The sequence below is a fragment of the Dendropsophus ebraccatus genome, chromosome 1, assembly GCF_027789765.1.
Source record: "Dendropsophus ebraccatus isolate aDenEbr1 chromosome 1, aDenEbr1.pat, whole genome shotgun sequence".
In the NCBI taxonomy this organism is placed as follows: domain Eukaryota; kingdom Metazoa; phylum Chordata; class Amphibia; order Anura; family Hylidae; genus Dendropsophus; species Dendropsophus ebraccatus.
The window spans coordinates 82,603,050-82,626,712 of record NC_091454.1 but is presented as its reverse complement, the minus strand read 5'-3'; positions in this window follow the sequence as shown (position 1 = coordinate 82,626,712).

Genomic DNA, 23,663 nt, shown 5'->3' with positions numbered 1-23,663 from the left:
CCCTGAAAAAAATGAGTCTTTGTAAAGCGTCTTGAAACTATGTGAACATGCACTAATACATACAGAAAAGATTTTTGTGATTTCATGTAGGGACGGGAGGCATCTGCCATATGTTTGGGCCAGGGAAAACCTGACATTAAAGCAGTGTGGCAGTGTAAATTGTGTGTGGTAGGTTTTTCTTGGAAGGAGCATAGAGAAGGTCATAAAAGGGAACCTAACAAAACCTATTGTTGGGCTGGAGACAATTAAAAAAAAACAGAGGATATTTTTCTGGAGAATTAATGGTGGGTGTGCTGCCATACATGTAGTGGAGTCAGCAGTCATAGACCAATTCGTGGGTATACAGGTGTCCTGAAGAAGGATGTAATCTTCCATGATAGGAAGTAAAACTATGTTCAAAGACATGATGGTAGATGAGTGTAGACGCAAAAAAAAAGGAAAAATGTTCACCCTCAAGTCTTATTTTTATATGTCCTTTTATTTCATATCATGCTATACAGTATAATTTTATTGGCAGTACTATGTTACAACCTTATTTATCACTCTAGAGAAATAATGTGTGTACTTATATCTACCTGCCTGCAGACTGTGTATATGATGTTATTTATGCTACCTGCACGTATATCATGTTACTTAACAGGAACACCACCTTGGCAGGCCACACATTCTTGTGTTTCCTACATCTCATATTCCTATTAGTATGACTGTGTGACTTATTAATCATTTTGTTGATATGTTGTATACAGTTATGATGGCACAATACTTCGGAATTCAATTTTGCTATATATACCTTATGAATGAGAAGTCTTAAGAGCGGTTCTACCTTTTTTATATAGTTTGTGATTGTTGAACCTCTAGCAGTAAGAGACCAGATTTTTTTAAATCTATATTTATTATCTAATATGACATATGTTGTAATTTTATATTTTAGGATGAATGCAGGAGCATGAAAAAGACAGCAGTTGAAAATCAACAAAACAGGAGTGAGTGATACTAAAGGTGAGAAATGGGCAGGGAGTGTTTTATTAAATAGCATTAATAACTGAGCAGACTTGTTGAACTGTTTGGATTCAGCAGCGCACTCTAAAGGCCCTACTCCACGGAACGATAATCGTCCCGTGGAATAGAAAGCAACAATCAGTCGACATTGTTCATTTGTCTTTCAAACATGTTGAAAAACAGGATAGCAGCGATCTGTTGCCATCGGTCCGTGGAACAGGAGTGGCAGCAGCAGACCGCCACTATTCTCTATGGGCTGCCCGGACGATCTAGCGGTCACCCGAACAACCCCCCCCCCCCCCACGCAGCTCCCTGTGGCCCCTCCCGCACTCACCCGCTCGATGCCGCCACATGGAATAGTGGCGGCAGCGAACGGGGTACGAGGAGCAAATGGGCACTGATAGCGCTCATTTGCTCCTTTCTTTCGGCACGTGGAATAGGGCCTTAAACCTGACCGCTCAGCATTAGACTCCTGACAGCTGAAGAAGTTGAATGCCACCCTAAGGCTGCAAGTAAAACATTAATACATAGATATAGTTTAGGCAGGCCTTGCACCTACAGGGCATACCCCTAGGCACCATGGTTAACTAAGAGGCTACAAGTAGCAGTGCATGGGAAATAGGTAACCCAAAAGCCAATCAGGTTACAAAAATGGTAGTTACAAAGTTACCCTGTAATTTATATTTCTATAAATATATTTAAAGTTGCATAACACAAAGAACTGCCTCTGGTTTTGATAATCTTCTGCCTTCTATGTTGCCACCATTGAAATCAATGTTTAAACTTTCAGGTATACATCAGTATGAAATTTTTGCAAGATGATGACGTATATGTGGAACAAACATACTGTAAGGTTGAAACATTATATAAATGCACCTTAAGGCTATGTTCACACTACGTAAGTCTCCGGACGTAGCGCGTTCCATGAATAAGAGGCCGGAGATTTACGTAGTATGCGTACAATGGAAAGTATACGATGTACGGCTGCACAGTTCACACTACGTACGAACTTACGCCCGGATTGTACGCGGCGCCGTAAAAAATGAACCAGACCATTGTTTGAGGACGAAAATGCCGTAACTTACGCCCGTAGCGTAACATGCGGTCCCGTACATAGTGGCGATTTCTTCATTTTTCCACTTTTCTTTGCCGATCCAAAAGGTTCTGTGGGGTGTCCGGGGCTCGGCGAAGATTTCCAAATAAAAGACCGCTGTCAGATTGCTACGTAGGGCACTCGGGAAGCGTAAGTAAACTACGGGCGTAAGTTCGTGGTCCGTACGTAGCCAGCCGCAACTTGCGTAAATTCCCGGCCGGAGTTTAACACGTATATGTCCGCCCGCGAAAATTTTCGCGGCCGGACATATACGTAGTGTGAACGCAGCCTAAGGGTACAAACCCACACACCGTATAAACAGCAGATACGCAACAAATACATAGCAGATTTGATGGTGCACATTTGATGCTGTGTTCAGTTATTTAGATCTAATCTGCTGCGTATTTGCTGCGTATCGCAGCAGTAAATACGCTGCATATACGGTGTGTGGGTTTATACCCTTAGGGTATAAACACACACACCCTATACGCACCGTATTTACTGCTGCGATACACAGCAAATACGCAGCAAATACGTGGCAAATACGCAACAAATACGCAGCAGATTAGATCTAAATAACTGAACACAGCATCAAATCTGCACCATCAAATCTGCTGCAGATCTGCTGCGTATCTGCTGCGTATACGGTGTGTGTGTTTGTACCCTTATATTCACTGGTTGCTGTACCAGCTACAAGTTAACGTCAAAGCGTTCAATTTTGGGGCACTAAATCTATACCAACCAGTCTGTATTAAGTAAATAAAGTGTGTTCGGAACTTTGTAAAGTGGGTTTGGAACTTTGGTGGTTTTATTTTCTCTATTCCAGATTGCTTTAACCCCTTAACGACATCGGGCGTAAATTTACGCCCTGATGCCGGTAAGGGAGTTCAGAGCGGGGCCGCGCGGCGGCCCCGCTCTGAACCGCGCCGGTCCCGGGTGCCGCGTGTAGCCCGGGACCGTAGGTATTAGCGGGCACGGTCCGATCGCCGTGCCCGCTAATACAGTAATCGGATGCAGCTGTCAAACATGACAGCTGCATCCGATTACCGGACGCAGCGTCATCCCTGGTGTCTAGTGGGGAGATCGCTCCTCCGGGATGTTATCCCGGAGGAGCGATCTCCGTAAATGAAGCCGGCCGGGGACCGCTCCAAGATGGCGCCGTCCCCGGCTCGGCACTCGTTTACTTCCGGCTGCAGCAGCCGGAAGTAAACGAGTGCCTATCTCATGGATCTCTGCAGCATATCTATGCTGCAGAGATCTCTATGAGAGATCAGATCACTTATACTAGAAGTCCCCCAGGGGGGCTTCTAGTATAAGTGTAAAAGTTTAAAAAAAAATGTCATTATTAGTAAAAAGCCCCCTCCCCTAATAAAAGTCTGAATCACCCCCCTTTTCCCAGGTTATAAATAAAAGTAAATAAATAAATAAATAAATAAACATGTTTGCTATCGCCGTGTGCGTAATCGCCCGAACTATTAATTAATCACATTCCTGATCTCGCACGGTAAACGGCGTCAGCGCAAAGAAATCCCAAAGTGCAAAATTGCGCATTTTTGGTCGCATCAAATCCAGAAAAATTGTAATAAAAAGCGATCAAAAAGTCGTATATGCGCAATCAAGGTACCGATAGAAAGAACATGTCATGGCGCAAAAAATGACACCTGACACAGCCCCATAGACCAAAGGATAAAAGTGCTATAAGCCTGGGAATGGAGCGATTTTAAGTGACGTATATTTGTTGACAATGGTTTAAATTTTTTACAGGCCATCCGATACAATATAAGTTATACATGTTACATATCGTTTTAATCGTAACGACTTGAGGAACATATATAACAAGTCAGTTTTACCCCAGGGCGAATGGCGTAAAAACACATTTCCCCCAAATAAACAAAATGCGGGTTTTTTTTCAATTTCACCACACTTTGAATTTTTTTCTGGTTTCGCAGCCTGTCATTGCAAAGTACAATTAGTGACGCAAAAAATAAGGGCTCATGTGGGTCTCTAGGTGGAAAAATGCAAGTTCTATGGCCTTTTATGCACAAGGAGGAAAAACCGAAAACGCAAAAATCGAAATTTGCTCTGTCCTTAAAGGGTTAAGAACCTCTGTGTATATAGACAGATACATCAGTAACTGTTAAGGCTGCATTACACGTAGCGATTATCGTTCAAAGATTCGCTATAACAATAGTTTGCTAGCAATTTTGTAGCGAACGATTTTGCGCTTATTACATTCACTGATTACTGTTGTGAATGATCATTTTTAAGTCCTTATATGGTCATTAATCGTTCCTCAGGACAACCCACACAACATGTTTTATCGACGAACAACTTTTTACACGAACAACTATGCGCACAATTAGCAAACTACCAACGATAATTTTTCAACATGTTGAAAGACAAAAATAAACAATTTTTTCATTCGTCATTTGATCGTTGGGTGTTATTACACAGACAGATAATAGCTCATTTTGATCGTTTTAGCGAATTTTTAAACAATAATCGTTTCGTGTAATAGGGCCTTTAGTCTTTGCTGAGGGTGGAGCAGCAGTACTTTTGGCATGAATATAGGTGACAAATATGTGGTTTGCCATTTAATATTCTATTATAAGATGAATAATCCACCCAACATTCAATTCTGCCATCAGCTTGACTTGGATTCAACCAGATACTGGGTGCAGAGAGCCCAATCCAACTCATATTCTAGTGAATGTAAGGGGTGATATATAAAGCACCATTGTTCTAAAAGGCTGCTGGTCTTCACCAGAGCCCGCTGCAAGGAAGGATAGCCTTGCTGTGTCAGGCAGCCCCCAGGTCACTACCCCTGGTGCAACAAGCTTGCAAATGTGGTGAGCTTAAGTAAAGTATAGGAACGTGAGGCTAATGCGTGGTTGGAGACAGGAAGACTGGGCAGGGCAGGCAGCAGGCAATAACTAAGTCAAAGGTCCAAGGCAAGAAGACTAGTACAGTGTAATAAAACGGCAGCAAGGAAACGGCCCCTAGCAACCAATCAGATTCCACCTTTTATTTTTCAAAGAATCTGTGAGAAATGAAAGATGGAATCTGATTGGTTGCTAGGGGCATGAACAAGACTATTCACACAGTGTGAATGGGTCACGGAACGGCTGGTCACTGAAAAGATCATCCCGACCGGTACTGCAGTACCCGCCAGACGATCCTTAGGGCCACAGAGTTCTGATGCGGGCGCATCAGAACTCCCCACAGCACACTATGGAGCGAGTGTGCATTGACAGGGTTTTCTTTGTCCGCTATTTATTGAAAACTGTCATGTCAGTTGTTTGCGGCGCCGCTGGAGATCCCAGCCGGAGCATATGCTATGTGTATACGCTCCGGCCGGGATTCCATAAGCAGCAACCGCACGTATATTTTTGTGTTAATCGCTGCGTTGTTTCAATCGGCAACAACAGCCGTAGTTATATGAAAATATACATAGTGTGAACATAGCTTTATCCTATATATTCTATATGTGTAGAGCAATTTAACTAAATGAATTGAATAATGTAAAAGTAGGCATTGTTTGCCTCGGTAAAATGAAATGTTTATAACATCTTCATAGAACACATGCCTGATTTATGTTCATTTTGAAAACATTGTATTTAGACAGATGCTAGATAGTAACATATTGCCCTCGATTTTACAAAAAGTTCTAATTAAAGTGTCTTTACTGCTAAGCAAGTGCTACTTGAACAACATATCAACCTCTTTTGTCCCTGTAGAAAATGACTTAATTACATCCGTCCAGCTCAGAATTCAGACGTTTTCTAATGAGAGTCCTAGATGAGTCTGTTTGCAGTACAAAACAGCTCCATAAGGATTCAGGACACAGTTATCTTAAGAATAATGATATGAAATCAAACAAACTTGAACTTCCATAGGAATGTGCAAGAAATATTGTTCATAATATATACTTATGAGCAGACAGTTACTAATGTTATCTGCTGCAAAATGCTCACTTACTTCAGTTTAAATTGAATCACTTGGTTTATAATGAATACTTTAAGCTTTTCAAGAAGCCATCACTACAGAAACAAATTCTCCACAGACTTAAACTTGAGCTGAAATATAATTTAACTGCATTGGAAAGAACACAAAAAAAAAAACTAGTAGTGATATTCAGCTGTTGTAATAATCTGAGAAACTGCACACTGAACTGGTATAACAAAGCAACACAACAAGCCTCAATAAAAGTCTGTGATGGTTGAAATTAATGCACCACTTGCAGCTGGCTATATAATGCTTTTTGAGTATATGCACTGTTGAAATCAGAAGACTTTCTATCATTGTTATGTACAACTGAGCATCTTTCCTCAGGCTACAGATTGCTGGGTGCCTCTGAGGGGTGCAGCAGCAGATCCTACAGTTCTTCTCACAGTACACTTACAGTAAAGACTAGGCTTAGACTATGTTCACACAGCATATTTTGCAGTTCGTTCCCCCCCCCCCCATCCGTTTTATGCTAAAAAGGTGATGAAAAAACGGATGCATTTGTGTGCATCCGTTTTGAATGTGATCACTACGCATCCTTTTTTTAGTGTACACAAAAACCTGGTTTGTGTACACTAAAAAAACCTGATGCGTTTTGATTAGGGATGGTCCGAACCCTCCGAGGTTCGGGTTTGTATGAACCCGAACGCTCAGCATCAGATTCCCGCTGTCTGCCCGCTCCGTGGAGCGGGCGGATACAGCGGGAGGAATGCCTGGAAAACCGGGATACAGCCTATGGCTATGGCTGTATCCCAGTTTTCCAGGCGGTCCTCCCGCTGGATCCACCCACTGCACGGAGTGGGCAGACAGCGGGAATCATTACAGAGAGTTCGGGTTTGTACGAACCCGAGCCGAACTCGGTTCGGACCATCCCTAGTTTTGATAAATTTTTTTATTTATTTTTTTTTATAATGGAAGTCAATGGAAAGACGGATCAAAACAAATGCACAGAAATGCATTTGTCTATTTTTTTAAATCCCTTTTTTTTTTAAATGCAGACTGTAAAACCAGTCTAACAGACTGTTGGCTGTGAGTGTAACTGTGCCCAGTCTTAGCAATGTACGGGCATTGGTGTCATCATGGTGTCTGCTCCTACAATGCTAGCAGACAGCACATCTGTCAGGATTTTTTTGTAGATGTGCTGCTGCTGCTGCTGAGACACTGAGTGTGCAGGTCCTAGAAAGATCCTACATGTGTGAAGTGAGAAAATGGGGACACTTGCAGCTACTGCAAGATACAACTAATCTCAGATATGAATATGCCGACAGCTCAGGGAGCTTGTGACAGCAGCAGGGGAGGAAGGGGTGTGTGCAGGGATCGTGGCAGTGCTTCTCAGGATATACCATAACCTGAAGAGCAAGACCTCTGCCTCCCTTCCCTTCTCTACCCTACCGACATCTGTAGCCAGGATATTGGTGTCCATGGCTACCATCGGAACTCTGTGATCACTTTGCAGAGTCCCGATGATGAACAGAGGGAGATTTCTCCTTCTCTACCCCTACAGATGCTGCAATTGCACTGACCAGAGCACTTATAGGTTTAATTGATGTGGTAGGTGTTAGCTATCAACAACTGGGATCCAACACAGTTGGCATGGGCACAGCTTCTGTGCCCATGTCATCCTGGAACCATTAATTAATGTTGCTTCAGGCTCTGGCATAAGCTACAGTAACATTAATTTACTGTGCAGCAGCAGGAAATAATACACGTTTTTTATGGTACTTACTATAGTTTCAACCAGAATTTTATATTGTAGTCAACAACAAAAAAGAAATGTATGTGATTTTGTGGATACCGCACCCTAATTTTCCTTCTTCTCTACTCTTATAAAACACTAGTAGAGAATTAAAAAAGAACTCACTTCGGGTTTAATTACCTCCACATAGTACAAAGACAATGGAGAGGCATACAGTATTGGTAAATTAGTTTCACCCAATGCAGTATTCTTATGTCTTTAATCCTTTCATGACGCAGCCCAAAATGACGTAATTGACTGCGCCAATTTTTATTTTTGCATTTTCTTTTTTTTTTCCTCCTCTTCTTCTAAGAGCTATAGCGCTTTTATTCTTCTATCTATATGGCCATGTAAGTGCTTGTTTTTTCAGGAACAGGTGTACTTTTCAATAGCACCTTTACGATGTAATACACTTCATGGTAAAAATCACGTGACTCTGTTATTCTATAGGTCAGTTGGAACACAACGATAAGCAAGTTTACACAGACTTTCTAACATTTTTTTTAAATGAAAGCTTTTTTGTAAATTATTATTATTATTATTATTATTATTATTATTTATTATTATATATTTATTATTATTTTTATATTATACTAGAAAATGTACCCGACGCTGCCCGGGTATAAAGTGTCAGTGTGTTAATTAGATTTGTTCTAAGGTGCCCAGGAGGCCAAGCTAAAGGTATTGTTTCATCTGAGTTAATCAGTGGAATTAGTGTATACCTGTAGTGCATAGTTGGAGGGGGTTCTGTATACCCACAATGGATAGTTTTTAGGGGTCTTGCATATCTGTAGTGCATAGTTGGGGGGGCTGTATACCTATAGTGTATAGTTGGGGGGTCCTGTATACCTGTAGTGTGTAGTTGAGGGGGGGCTGTATACCTGTAGTGTATAGTTGAGGGAGGTCCTGTATACCTGCAGTGTACAGTTGGTGAGGGTCCTGTATACCTGTACTGTATAGTTCGGGGGTCCTGTATACCTGTAGTATATAGTTGGTGCTGTATACCTGTAATGTATAGTTGGTGGAGGTCTTGTATACCTGTAGTTTATAGTTTGAGGGTCCTGGATACCAGTAGTGTATAATTGGTGGAGGTCTTGTATACCTGTAGTATATAGTTCGTGGGTCCTGTATACATGTAGTGAATAGTTTGAGGGTCCTATATAACTATAGTATAGAGTTGGTGGAGGTCCTGTATACCTGTAGTGTATAGTTTGGGGTCCTATATACCTGTAGTATATAGCTGGTGGAGTTCCTGTATACCTGTAGTATATAGCTTTGGGGTCATGTATACTTGTAGTATAGAGTTGGTGAAGGTGCTGTATACCTGTATTATAGAGTTGGTGTAGGTCCTGTATACCTGTAGTGTATAGTTTTGAGGTCCTGTATACCTGTAGTGTATAGTTTGGGGTCCTATATACCTGTAGTTTATAGTTGGTGGAGTTCCTGTATACCTGTAGTGTATAGTTTTGGGGTCCTGTATACCTGTAGTGTATAGTTTGAGGTGCTGTATACCTGTATTATATAGTTGGTGGAGGTCCTGTATACCTGACGTATATAGTTGGTGGAGGTCCTGTATACCTGTAGTGTATAGTTTTGGGGTCCTTCATACCTGTAGTGTAAAGTTTGAGGTCCTGTATACCTGTAGTATATAGTTTTGTGGAGGTCCCGTGCACCTGTAGTGTATAGTTTTGGGGTCCTGTATACCTGTAGTGTCCTGTATACCTGCAGGGTTGTATTTACCCATATGGCAGTGTTATTCAGTCACAGTGTGTCGGTATTGGTCATGTCTGGTATGGCGGTGTTATCCAGTCACAGTATGGCGGTATTGGTCAGGTCTGGTGTGGCAGTGTTATCCAGTTGCAGTATGGCGGTATTGGTCAGGTGTGGCGGTGTTATCCAGTCACGGTATGGTGGTATTGGTCAGGTCTGGTATAGCGGTGTTATCCAGTCACAGTATAGCAGTATTAGTCAGGTCTGATATGATGGTGTTATCCAGTCACAGTATGGCGGTATTGGTCAGTTCTGGTGTGGCGGTGTTACCCAGTCACAGTTTGCCGGTATTGGTCAGGTCTGGTATGGCAGTGTTATCCAGTCACAGTATGGCGGTATTGGTCAGGTCTGATATGACAGTGTTGTCCAGCACAGTATAGCGGTATTGGTCAGGTCTGGTGTGGCGGTGTTATCCATTCACAGTATGGCGGTATTGGTCATGTCTGGTATGGCGGTGTTATCCAGTCACAGTATGGCGGTATTGGTCAGGTCTGGTATGACAGTGTTATGCAGTCACAGTATGGCGGTATTGGTCAGGTCTGGTGTGGCGGTGTTATCCAGTCACGGCATGGTGGTATTGGTCAGGTCTAGTATAGCGGTGTTATCCAGTCACAGTATGGCAGTATTGGTCAGGTCTGATATGATGGTGTTATCCAGTCACAGTGTGGCGGTATTGGTCAGGTCTGGTGTGGCGGTGTTACCCAGTCACAGTTTGCCGGTATTGGTCAGGTCTGGTATGGCAGTGTTATCCAGTCACAGTATTGCGGTATTGGTCAGGTCTGGTATGACAGTGTTATCCAGTCACAGTATGGCGATATTGGTCAGGTCTGGTATGACAGTGTTATCCAGTCACAGTATGGCGGTATTGGTCAGGTCTGGTATGACAGTGTTATCCAGTCACAGTATGGCGGTATTGGTCAGGTCAGGTGTGGCAGTGTTACCCAGTCACAGTTTGGTATACCTGTAGTGCCCTGTATATACATGTACTGTATAGATGGAGTAGGGGGCCCTGTATATACATGTACTGTATAGATGGAGTAGGGGGTCCTGTATATACATGTACTGTATAGATGGAGTAGGGGGTCCTGTATATACATGTACTGTATAGATGGAGTAGGGGCTCCTGTATATACATGTACTGTATAGATGGAGTAGGGGGTCCTGTATATACATGTACTGTATGGATGGAGTAGGGGGTCCTGTATATACATGTACTGTATAGATGGAGTAGGGGGTCCTGTATATACATGTAATGTATAGTTGGAGTAGGGGGTCCTGTATATATATGTACTGTAAAGATGGAGTAGGGGGCCCTGTATATACATGTACAGTATAGATGGAGTAGGGGGTCCTGTATATACATGTACTGTATAGATGGAGTAGGGGGTCTACCAGTTATTACTGTGGATGTTGTGAGGCAGCTTCCCTAGCAACCATTGCTCCCTGTGAAAATGAAAGCAGTAATCCTATTAGTTGCTAAGGCTCCAACTGCTGTGTCTTCTGCAGCTAATTATATCACCTGTGTTTGCAGTGAGGAGATTTTCCCATTCATCTCTATGGGGCGCTCTTCCCCCTCCCCCTCCCCTCCTGTACATCTGGCGGGGACGGGACCTTCACAATAACCTTCCCGGGCACCCAATGTATCTGTGTGCCAAATTTGGGGTCAAACGGTTCAGGCGTTTGGAAGTCTATAGAACACAGACAGACAGAAGGACAGACAGACAGACAGACTTTGATTTTTATGATATAGATTTATATTTATTATTATTTTTTATATTTAATGTGACAAATTATCAGCAGTCCTGTTGTTTTTCCCCCTCTTTTCATTTACGCTGTTATGGGGTCACTATTGTTATATTTTAATCGCACAATTACGCATGCTATGGTATATAAGATGTTTATTTATTTTTACATGTTTTATTTGTATAATGGGATGAATTGTGATTTTAATTTTTATTGGGGGAGGGGCTTTGGGGTAGTTTTAAAAACATTCCCACTTTTTATTTTTGAAACATTTTTTAAGTCCCTCCTGAGGGACTTTTACATGCAGTCATTAGAGCATACATTGATCATTGCAATGATATAGCATAGCATCAGCTTTCCTTTTTTATTCTTGCATTAGTTAAAGTCCTTCTCAAGGGTCTCCGATGTCTATGGAAAACAATGCAACAATGGCTATTGCTTTTAATAAATGTTATATAATGCTTCGATAAGCACTTGACTCGGGATTACTTGAAATCTAAATAGTGGATAGACAGCTGCTTTATTTTCATTAAACATCGTAGATACACTTCTATCTGTTGAAGAATATTACAGTTTTGGTTTTACTGCTGATATTAAATATTTCTGTTTCTATGTTAACTTATCTTTCTAATCAGACTTTCCATTTATCGCAACCTGCTAATTTTTTTTTATTTCATGAAATTAGAGTCGCTTTAGGCTTTTTACATTAATATATTTCTTGCTTGACTTGCCATTTCTATGCTTTTGAAGTTATTTATTGAATCCCAGAGCCCTAAAAAATCTGTCCCCCCCCCCTCAATTCCTACTTGTTTTTTTTTTTTTTTTTTGCAACGTAGGGCTTTTTTGGTGGAGGAGGTGTTTGTTGACTTTTGGTTTAAAGTTATTTAAAACATTCTTAAAGTTATCAGGGTGTAGATAATACAACCTAGAAGCCAGTACTTATTGATAGTGGTGCTAAATAATAAATGACATTATATTAAAAGTATTGAAGAACATATTTGAAACCCCAAAATATGTAAATATATGATGATTTATTATTGGAAGATTACCGCTCTGTACCTCAGGTTCAGAGAGATGGTAAACATAGAAAAAGCTTCTCTTACCATTCTCACTCCCCTGAGCTAAACTTTTTCACAGGGGTACCTGGAAAAGAACAACAAATCCTTTAGACTCATCACCTGACCTTAAAGGGGTACTAATAAATAAATTGTATTTATATTAAACTATTACTCCAAAATATACAACTGTTATAATCAATAGTACTGGCTTCAGTGGCATTTCTGTGCTTCACTGCTGAAGAGAAAATAGAAGGACTACAACAACGCATCATCCTTTGATGTCACAGGATGCTTGGCAGGCAAGCTGCAACTTCACTAATTGTGCAATAGTCGGCAGTGAAATTATGTCCACACACATTTTTACTGTTGTGATATTGCAGCAACTTTACAACAGGATGTTGAGCTTTGAGTGGGGGAGCTGTCAGGAGTGCTGGGGAAGGGGAGTATGCAGGGTGGGAGGACTGTGATGGAGTGCTGAGGAAAAGCAGTGCATTCTGAGATCAGGAACTACAACCATAAAACACAGAAATAAGACCCTAAAACAAACTGCAGACAGCAATTTTTTTACTTCATTTTAGAGTATCCCTTTAATTAGTGCTAGATTGCAAAGTTGCTTTTCAAGGTGCACCAGCCCAACAGTATACTGAGGTCATAGAACAAATTGACATTGCCTAATCGACTACTTTGCCAGTGGATTTCCAGCTAATTGAAATAGATTTGTCAGCTGTAATCCATATTTCAAACTGCTGATACTGTTAGATAGCTGTTCGATCAAGACCAAGACACATGGTACCTTTCATATGTCCAGCTGTTCTTCCCTAGCCTAGAAAAATACTTTTATTCTTTGATACAAAGAGGCTTTTCCAAGCTCCTGAATAGTTACAGGCTGGAATATTTCTCATCTCCTCCTCCCTGCTTCATTGACACCTAAAAGCCGAGTCCCAAACAGGGTCAGGTATGGGAGGAGGGAGTAAGTAGATGATAGACGGAGCTCTGAAAATCCTCTTTGACACTCTGTAGTATGGAATAAAAGCATTTTCTATGTTTTGTAAGCACAGATAGATATATAAAAGGTATTGTGTGTCTCCTTGTCCTAACATTTAACAGCGTCAGCAGTTTGGAACCTGAATTACAGCTGACAGATTCATTTTAAATAGGCTATCCGGCGTTTATACATTTTGCTGCCCATATATAGAACATAACAGACACCTTCGGAGAGATTTATCAACAAGGGATTTTTCTAGATGTGGTCTATTTCTGCTTTGGCAAGAATAGACTGGTCTATTTAAAGTGCAATTTACTATCAGGGATAAGCCTGGTCTATTTTCTGTGGTGCTGATTTGTTTGGCTCAGAATTGTCTCCAAATAGTCTCAGAATTGTCTCTAAATAGTCTCATTGGCCCTGGTTTGCCTCCTAGGTAATGAGCATTTTCTTCTCCCTTTCTTTTTCAGATACCGGCATGCAGATGATTACGTCAGATTCGTTTGGACTACGTTGATGACCAGCGGACTTTAATGTGCAATAAAATGGTCAACGAGGTGTGTGGGGGTGTTTTTATTTGAATTAAAAAAAAAAAAATTCTAGGTGTATTTGTGTTTTCTTTCATTACTTTACAGGCTTAGTAGTGGAAGCTGTCTAATAGACGGAATCCATTACTAAGTCAAGGCTTAGTGTTAGCCGGTATAAAATGACTTACACTAACCCCCCCATTATTACCCCAGTACCCAATGCCACCAGGGGTACTGGGAAGAGCCGGGTGCCAGTGGTCCCGTAGCGTTAAAATTGGCGCCCCCGGACTGGCAATATTTAGGCTGGGGAGGGCCTAAACCAATGGCTCTTCCCACCCTGGTGTTACCAGGCTTCTGTTGCTTGGTTTTTAACCTGGCTGGTTATGGAAAGGGGGGGATCCTATGCAGGTTTTTTTTTTTTTAAATAAATTAATTAATTTAATGGTTTTCCATAACCAGCCGAGTTAAAAACCAAGCGACAGCAGCCTGGTAACACCAGGGTGGGAAGAGCCATTGGTTTAGGCCCTCCCCAGCCTAAATATTACCAGCCTGCTGCCGCCCAGTCCAGGAGCGCCAATTCTGACGCTTTGGGACCACTGGCACCCAGCTCTTCCCAAAACCCCTGGTGGCATTGGGTACTGGGGTAATAATGGGGGGTTAGTGTTAGCCATTTTATAACGGCTAACACTAAGCCCTGACTTAGTAATGAATTCCATCTATCAGACAGCTTCCACTACTAAGTCTATATAGTAATGAAAGAAAACACAAATACACCTAGAAATTTTTTTTTTATTCAAATAAAAACAACCCCACACCCCTCGTTGACCATTTTTTTGAACACTAAACTCCGCTGGTCATCGACGTAGTCCAAACGAATCTGCGGTAATCCTCTGCATGTCAGTATCTGAAAAAAAAAGAAGAAAAAACACAAGCAAAAACAAACAACAAGTAAGGGGTTACCCCCCTGGGAACCAGACTGTAACTCCCATGCCCATGCTGAAGATCACCCAGCTTTCCCAGCATCCTGTTAAGTTACAGTCTGGGGTCCCAAGGTGATGGTAGGGGCTGGGAGTTACCTGTTGCTGATTCCTCAGCAGTCCCGGTAAGCCCCGCCCCCGTACCGACTCACGATGGGGACGGGGCTTACTGTCATGGAGGTGGAGCCTACCAGGACAGCGAGGAAGTAGGAACAGGTAACCCCCAGCCCCTATCATCCCCCCCCCCTCCTTGGAGAGCACACTGCATCTGCCCCAGGAAGAAAGGGGGCACTTAACCCCCTTCCTTGCTGGTGCAGATGCAGTGCCAGAACAGTCTGACTCCCAGGGGGTTAAGTCCCTGGAAGCCAGACTGTAACGCCCATGCTGGAGGTCACCCAATTTTTCAGCATCTTGTAAGGGTTAACCTTACAGGATGCTGGGAAAGCTGGTTGACCTCCAGCATGGGCATGGCAGTTACAGTCTGGCTCCAAAGGGCTTAAGCCCCTGGGAGCCAGACTGTAACATGTGCGGGGATTTAAAATTTCCCGCCCAGAAGCAGACTGCTTTCTGCTTTTGGGTGGGAAGCCCTGTAGGCAGGGAATCCCGGCTTAATTAAGGGGATTCCCTGCTCCTGTACTGCAAGGAGGGGTGCGCTAAGCACCCCTACTTACTGTACATCCCCAGGGGGTTAGTAGTGATGCTGCTGCATCATTACTTAACCCTTTACACTCCCTGGACCGGGTGCACTGCACCCGACCCACGGAGCAAACTCACTCCACAGTATAGGTGGTGAAATAGACCACCTCTAGTGTGGAGTGAGTTTGCGACACATGTGTGCGACTATTTTAGATAGTCGCACATGATAAATCATGCTTACTTTCAGCTTAAGCTGAAGTAGGCATGATCAGTCTAAGTAGGTGAAATGTTGCAAAATTGCGCAGCTATGCGGGTGCGCAAAATTTTGCGACATTTTCACTCCAAACAAAGGTCTATAATGATGATAAATCTCCCCCCTTATGCTTACAGTACCTCTCCGTGTTTCCACAGTATACTTCTGCGGTGTCTCGGGGTCCATATTACATACACAGAGCACTAGGTGTAAGTAGTCAAAAATGTTTTGTATAAATGTTTTAAAATAACATCCATCAGTGTAAATAAAGTCCATCTGTATTCCAGATTTCGGTTATTGTATTTCTTTGTATGTTGCATCACAGTTCTAGAGACTATGCTAGGAGCAGAGAGGCAGTGTGCTGATCATGTCTGGTCTCCGGATCCTCAACCAATGACTGGCCATGGTGTTATCCTGTCTCAGTGAAGGTTTTGCTTCTCTAGGAATGCAGTTACTGACCCCTTACTAAAACTGTTCACAGAAAATGTCCATATATGAAGAACTCAAACTAACAGCTGGCTAATTCCACCCCAAGCAATAATCCCCCTTCTTTGGACTATATGTTATAAAAATCTATAGCCCTAATTTGGATTCATATTGGAACACCACAGTGAAAAATGCTGTATGGTGGTGAGATATATCCTCTTCACTGGACAATGCCATTACTCTGGCTGTTTCAGATAGCTTATAATATGGAGCTTTTCTATTATTTTCTACATTTGACTTCATTTATTGATCCTTCAACACCTCCTGCATCCATTGTATGGCCACTACAGCCAGACAGTCTACAAACAGCTGACCTTCATGTCACCTCTTCCTTCTCCCTCATCTCCCTCATCCCCTCCCCCCTCCATAAGGATAGAATGGAGAGAGCAGAGCCCGTCTTCACTGGCTTCTCTGTAATGAAGACGTGTTTGCCTGATAATGCACAGATAAGAAGTCAGGGGGGGAGGCAGGAAGATTGCTTCTTGAGTACAGAAGGAGGCTTTTTTGGCTGATAAAACCTATTACAGAGTTTCTTAAAATCGCTTATACTACTGATTTCTGCAATTAAAAAAAACATGACAGTTACGCTTTAAATTCCCCCCTGCTATGAATTGCTCAGACAAGAACCTATAAGGTTCCGTTCACGCTAAGCAAAACTGGCGGAAATCCCATAGTCATTATGACCCGGAGGCTGGCGGGATTCTCTGTCGGGGAATTCCACCAGTTTTGCTTCGTGTGAACAGAGTCTTGGGGAAAACTTTGCCTCACACTGAGTACTGAAGTAACAGGTCTACACAAGATTTCAGTGATGGATTGTTATTCTCCTCTTCTGATTTCCACCTCTGCTAAATCAGCTCTTGATAGAGCCTTTAACACAGTCCATATCAAGGAAAGTGACAATTGGAAGACAATGTACAACATTCATCAAAGAAATGACTAATATCTGGCCATTAATGTTCTGGCTGTCCTCTAGCAGTCTGTCAATGAGGTGTTCTATGAGCTTCTTTATTACAGGGTCTTGGTGCACCTGGAAATCTTCATGCAATGTGTTCTATACTAAATTCAGAATTTTCTTTCTGCAAAACTTAGAAAGGCTGCCTAGAAAACTCTGAACTTACCTTACTTGGGCATATTGGGGGACATGTAGTATTTGGCTTAGGCACACTTTGGTGGCATATAGGGTATAGGGGCCCAATAAACATATATTTCTGCCCAAATTCCGGTTTTGTGAATATTTAATTTGCATCGGGCCCCTTTGCGCTGCTTGTGCAGCAGAGAGGGGGAGGGAAGGTGGTGTGGCTACAGGCAGAGGGGGCACAGCCTCATTTAACATTTTTCCACTGGAAAAATGGAAGTAAAACCTACACCAGCTCTGAGCAATAAAATGCCAAATAACTATCCCCCATTGTCTTTAGTTTAGTATATATATGTATATATATAAATTTTTTACTTGTTATAATGGAAAACACTGCATCTCATGTGCTTAATCACAGGAAGTCCCATGTTTCCCAGCTCATCTGAGAGCCCACAGAGAAGGCAGTCATGTGATTGATGGACACAATGAGCCGTGACTCTCTGTACTGCTGGGACTTCACGTGTTTAGCCTCTTTTTTGCAACCAGCACAAGGCTAAAATGCTGCCTTCAGTAGGCCAGCTTTGTTTTAAAGCATGATAAAAAAATTTATAATAATAATAATAATAATAATAATAATAATAATAATAATAGTAAAAATAATAATAACAATTAGGGGATGGTCCGAACCGAGGGGGGATGGTCCGAACCCTCGGTAATGATTCCCGCTGTCTGCCCGCTCCGTAGGCCATAGGCTGTATCCCAGTTTTCCAGGCGTTACTCCCGCTGGATACGCCTGCTCCACGGAGCGGGCAGACAGCGGGAATCTGCTGCCGAGCGTTCGGGTTCATACGAACCCGAACCTCGGCAGGTTCGGACCATCCCTAATAACAATAATAAAAATAATGAATGTATATTGCAAACTTGCTTCAATTCACATCTACTGTTGATTTAGATTATGAAAGTTATAATGACAGTGACACTTTAAACTCCAGTCTGTATCTTTTAATAACTCAAAGCATTGTCTTTGCTCCAAATCGCTGTCATCCAGACGTCTTTAGGATTTTCCTCTCTTTCAGTGTAACTGTCATTTTATAAAAGACTTTGGCCTTTATACTTTCTCCTCTAAAATATCCCCTCTAAAATATGCTCTCTAGCAGAACAAAACAATTGCATTCGATATCAGGAACTACTAGTAGTGAACTGTACTTTGGCAAAATACAGGCAACTGTTGGAAGAGGTTAAACAATGGCCCTCTGAAATTCTGATAACCCTAACCTACCCAAATAGATATCAAAACAGTTTTCTGTTATACATACATTATACCATTTTGTATGAGGTTTATTTTTCCCAATAGTGGAATTGCTTCATTTTGTTTCACATTCACATTAAAATGCATTCAATGTTCAGTTGATAAATGAATCATGGAGATAGGTGAACTAAATGTCATTGTGATTGTTTAGTTACACAATATATAGTGAAGCTGATTTCATCTTGGGCAGGCATGTGAGCTCTATTCAGTCATCAACAATGGGTTCTGTCCAAGGCTACGATATTGATCTCAAAATGTATTCTTGTACTGTCATTTTTATTACATTTTGCTAATAGGAAGTAGTGAATATTAGATTTTATTTTCTAAAATCGTTACTGTGGGCATTTTCTCCCTTTCTTTTTGTGTCATTAGAAAGCTTTTTCAATGCTAATTAATTCATTAGGCTTTGATAATAGGATTACAAGTGTATGACATGACATTTATTAGTGACATTTTAGTGGATTTTAGAAATCCATGATTATTTAGTTGCCTACTTTAATTGGTGACAACCTGAAGGGATACACTGGCTTTCTGTAATCTGTATAAATAAAGCAGATAATTGTTACATTTGTGTAAGCAATAATTTAGACATCAAGTAAATTTTATATCAATATCTGTATTCTGAGCTGCAGGGAGAAATGGTCATTTGTCATAAATAAGGTAGGAGGTGAAACCGAATTGATACTACATATTTTCAGTTTACATATTATGTAAGACCAATCATCTAAGACTTAAATAGTGATATATTAACTTATAATGCTACTTGTGGTTTTGGAAACTTCATGGTAGAAGTAGCATGTAGAATTATGGGAGTTTTTAGATGCACAATAGTTATATTTGAAATTGATTCAGCAATAAAAGTTGATTTAAGAACATTTCCCAGAACCACTTCTTAAAGAAATTATCTAATACTCAATCCAGCTGCTGGTCATTGTCCACATGACACAAAATCATCAGAATTTATTGCTGACCAATAGGCAGCTAGAATTTAGGGGCAGCTATAGTGAAAAGTACTACAGCCAAGCGTCCAGCATCACCAGTTGGTCTATAGGCTTTGGTAGGTAGGAAAGATGCACCCTAGTGCCCACAATCCCTGTTACTGGACCAGTATATCCAAGAGATCAAAGTCCAACACCTTCCAAAGTAAATCAAAAATACAACAAAAAAGTTTATTTGCCAAGAGGTAATACAATGTGTCTATCTATCTATCGATCGATCGATCGATCTATTTATCTATCTAGATTAAGGCATAGTAGGAACGGCACTCCAGTTGTATGTATGTATGTATGTATCTATCTATTTTTAAGTCAAGGTGTTGTATTAGCATTTGGCAAATAAACTTTTTTGGATAATTCTACTTGGGATGATGTGGGATTTCTTGAAAAAATAAGCGCTACTCAGGTTTCCCTTAAATGAAAAGAATGAACAAAAGCTGTGTACCATAAAGAAAACTCTCAAAAACTCAGTAACAGCAGCAAAAGCCCAAAATAACCTTGTCAACGCTCTAAAGGCTTAATGTAACAAAACCATCCAAGTACTGGTGTGCTTTAATACTTTACTAACTGTATCAACATAAGAACATCACTTAGTAAGGTCTTGTTCTGTTGATACGAGATGCAAATAGCAATAATAATGAAAATAAGATTAAATAAGAATCTGTCTTCGAAACATTTAACAGAAAATTAAGAAACGGCATCACTGTTTATTGGTCCATAGTAGGTTTTATAATCACACACTGGTTAGTTAATATGAAAACAGAATTTAAACATTGCTCGATATTCAGAAAAAATGGGAAATGATAGTTTCATAGTAATCTCCATTATTTTTTATTGCCAACATTTATGTGTTGTTAGCAGTTACGAGCTTGAATATGTGTTTGAAAGAAGTTAATCAGCTGTAATCATTACACCATAAGGAAAGTAAATTTCTGGAAAATACTTTAAATTCAGTTTGAAGAAAAGAAAATAATAAAATAAACTAGCATTAAACAATATGTGATTTTTTTTTTTTACAAAGCAGCCCAGTACGTATCATTATAACAATACGACTGTTCAAGGAAAAGCTAAATTTGTGAACATATTACCAGCCTAATATACATTTCATGTCCTTGCCTTACATGACTTACAATGTAGCATGTTGTTAACATATTTATGATGCCAATATTTGCAAATAACATTACAGGTAAAGACAAAGTAATGGCTACTGGGCGCACAGGTTCCCATAAATCACACTCATTTGGTCTACATCCTAGATTTCTTTATTCAAAAACAAATAGTTAAGGTCTCGAGTCACATGTGCAGTTTTTGGTGAAGTTTTTTAAAGCAATGCCAGGAATGGATCATATTTGAAAGAAAATGTAATGGAAAACCAAAAATGTTTCCACTTGCATAGGTCTACTTCTGGCTGTGACTAAACAATGCATAAAAAACTGTCCCAAAATCCGCATGTCAGCTGCATCTCCAATACCTTGTTTCTGGGACCCTTCCTCCCCCCCCCCCCATATTTTTTTTACTTTTGCTCCAGATCGCCAGCAAACCATCTTCTTTAACTGCATCTGTGTACTACAGACATATGTACATGATACACTTAAATACAATGACAGAGGAGAGAGCTGTCAGCTGTCTGCTCCATTACTCTCCCTCAGAGGCTACAGACGTTTCAGGGACATTATTACTGTGAAGACACCATGGAGAACACCAGTACAGTAGTCAATTAAAGACACTAAGATGCACCATTGCTGACTGTAGGCACTATGAAGTAATATCAACAAACAGGTGGTATGTGTGTTCACATAATTATTCTGTTTGGAGTTACTCCCTTTCATCATTCTTTTCAATCTACTCTAGACTGCCATAAAGATTTCTTGTAGCTATCTAGTATTTGAAATTTGCCTGACATTTTTAAGTCTTTCCAGTACCCTTACTAACATGTCCCACCTTAAACAAACTGCCTATCCTGCTGATTACCCCAATTTGGTTCCTGTTACTGCTCCATCTACCCATATTACTGTACCTGCTGTGTTCTACGTGTTCTACAGCATTGTCAAATATCAGAAAATAGTGGTGTCTTTACTGTTGTTATCCCCCCAAGACAAGTGTAAACCAGCAAGTGAAATCGTTTTAGTCCTACAAAGCAATAGTGCTATCTTATACAGCGTACATAGTAATAGCGCCCACACACAGTAAGGCATTCTTTATATGTATAGTAGGTGCACAGGAACTATTGTTGTATAGGGCACTACCCAAAATATTAACTCTGTTTGACGCCTAAAAAGGGCATTATTCTTATCTCTGACTAATATTAGGCTATGTTCCCACTGCGGGAAAATACTGAGTAAAAGCGGTCATCTTGGTTATTATTAGTGGCTGTCTATGTTACGAGACAGCTGCCTTCCCTGGCATTTTCCCAAAGTAGGAGAATACAGTGACCTAATAGTGGCCATAGATAAGAATAATGCACCTTTTAGACTTGACACAGAGATAATATTTTGCTTAGTGCCCTACACAACAATAGTGCCTACAACTGTGCACCTACTATACATATAAAGAATACGCTTTTCTAAGGTATTAAAGGACAACTCCGGCATCAGCAAAAACAAAACACTAACAGACACAGACCCTATACTTACCATCCCTCCTAAGTCGATCGCCAGTCGAAAATCCCGCCGGCCACGGTCCCGGTCAACCCCGTCTGCGTCTTCACGCGCACTGGCAGCCTTTTAGTTTCCTTTCATTAGAAAGGAAGATGCAGAAGAAGAGGATGACCAGGCCCGCCCCCGCTTGCGATGACATCGTCACAAAATGGTGGCGGGAGAAGAGGACGGGTCGACAGCAAATACGATTTTCGCAAATATAGATTTTTTTACTTTCAGGGGGGGGGTCGTTCAGGGGGGGGGGGGGAGAGGCGGAACGGCTCCAGACAGGTGACCAATACACATTACAAAGTTATATAACTTTGTAATGTGTGTTAATTAAGGGAAATAAAAAAACGCGGGAGTTGTCCTTTAATGATATGATTAAATGTGCAGTTAATTGGCTGGTGCATTTCCTTAATCCCATTGTGTTTGCCAAAGATCTACTGTCAGTCTTGCAAAGTGTCATAATCCTCTTGTAACACCACAAGGTTCACGACCTGTAGAAAATGAGGGCCCTCATTAAAGATTAATATCTCACAATTAAAAAGGTATCATTCAAAGATTATAGAGGTTATCGATCAGACTTAATTTAGTTTAGCTGCCAGAGTTTAATGAGGAAAACACAATTCTAATATATTCATCTTAACACTTCACATGAATAAAGGACATGAACACTATAAATACAATAACATAAAATACTATTCGTTGTATAATGAAAAGCTTTCACATTTTTCAATATACTTTTAGTATCAATTTTAGATTTTTAGTTTTAGTTTTTAGGATCTCCTAGGAATGATATCAGATCTGTACACCTGTGTGTTTGTCAACCGGACCAGTTTTTATCAATTGGAATTAAAAAATAAAGGGTTTCACAGAATAATTACAAGCAGAGATTTGATGCAATTAATACAGACAATAGTTCAGGTTTTTTTTTTTTTTTTTACTGATTTTCCTTATGCAGAAAAAATACATATCTGGACTAAAACTATAATTCCCATTTAATAAAAATCTTAATTACCATAAATTTATGGTATAACGTGCTCTGCAAACTAAAATATTATTATTAAATCTAAAAGTAAAAGGCTATCCCAATGAAAATATGAATGCAATTACTGGCATACATGTTTCATTTACTATAATATGTTCAGAGATTTCCTTTTCATTTAAAGAGTCAACATTTGTATTTTACATTTCTTCCTATAATATATTTCAGAGCTGTAGAAAATCTATTTAGAAAGCTTGAGGTTTCTTAGATATCAGAAAACACCTTTACAAGCTTCTTCCAGTATAATTGATTATTTGCACCGAGCCATGTATCTGTGAAGTTCAGAATACCCCAGGGAAATAATGTAAAATAGATTAGGAGATTAAATGTGAGAAA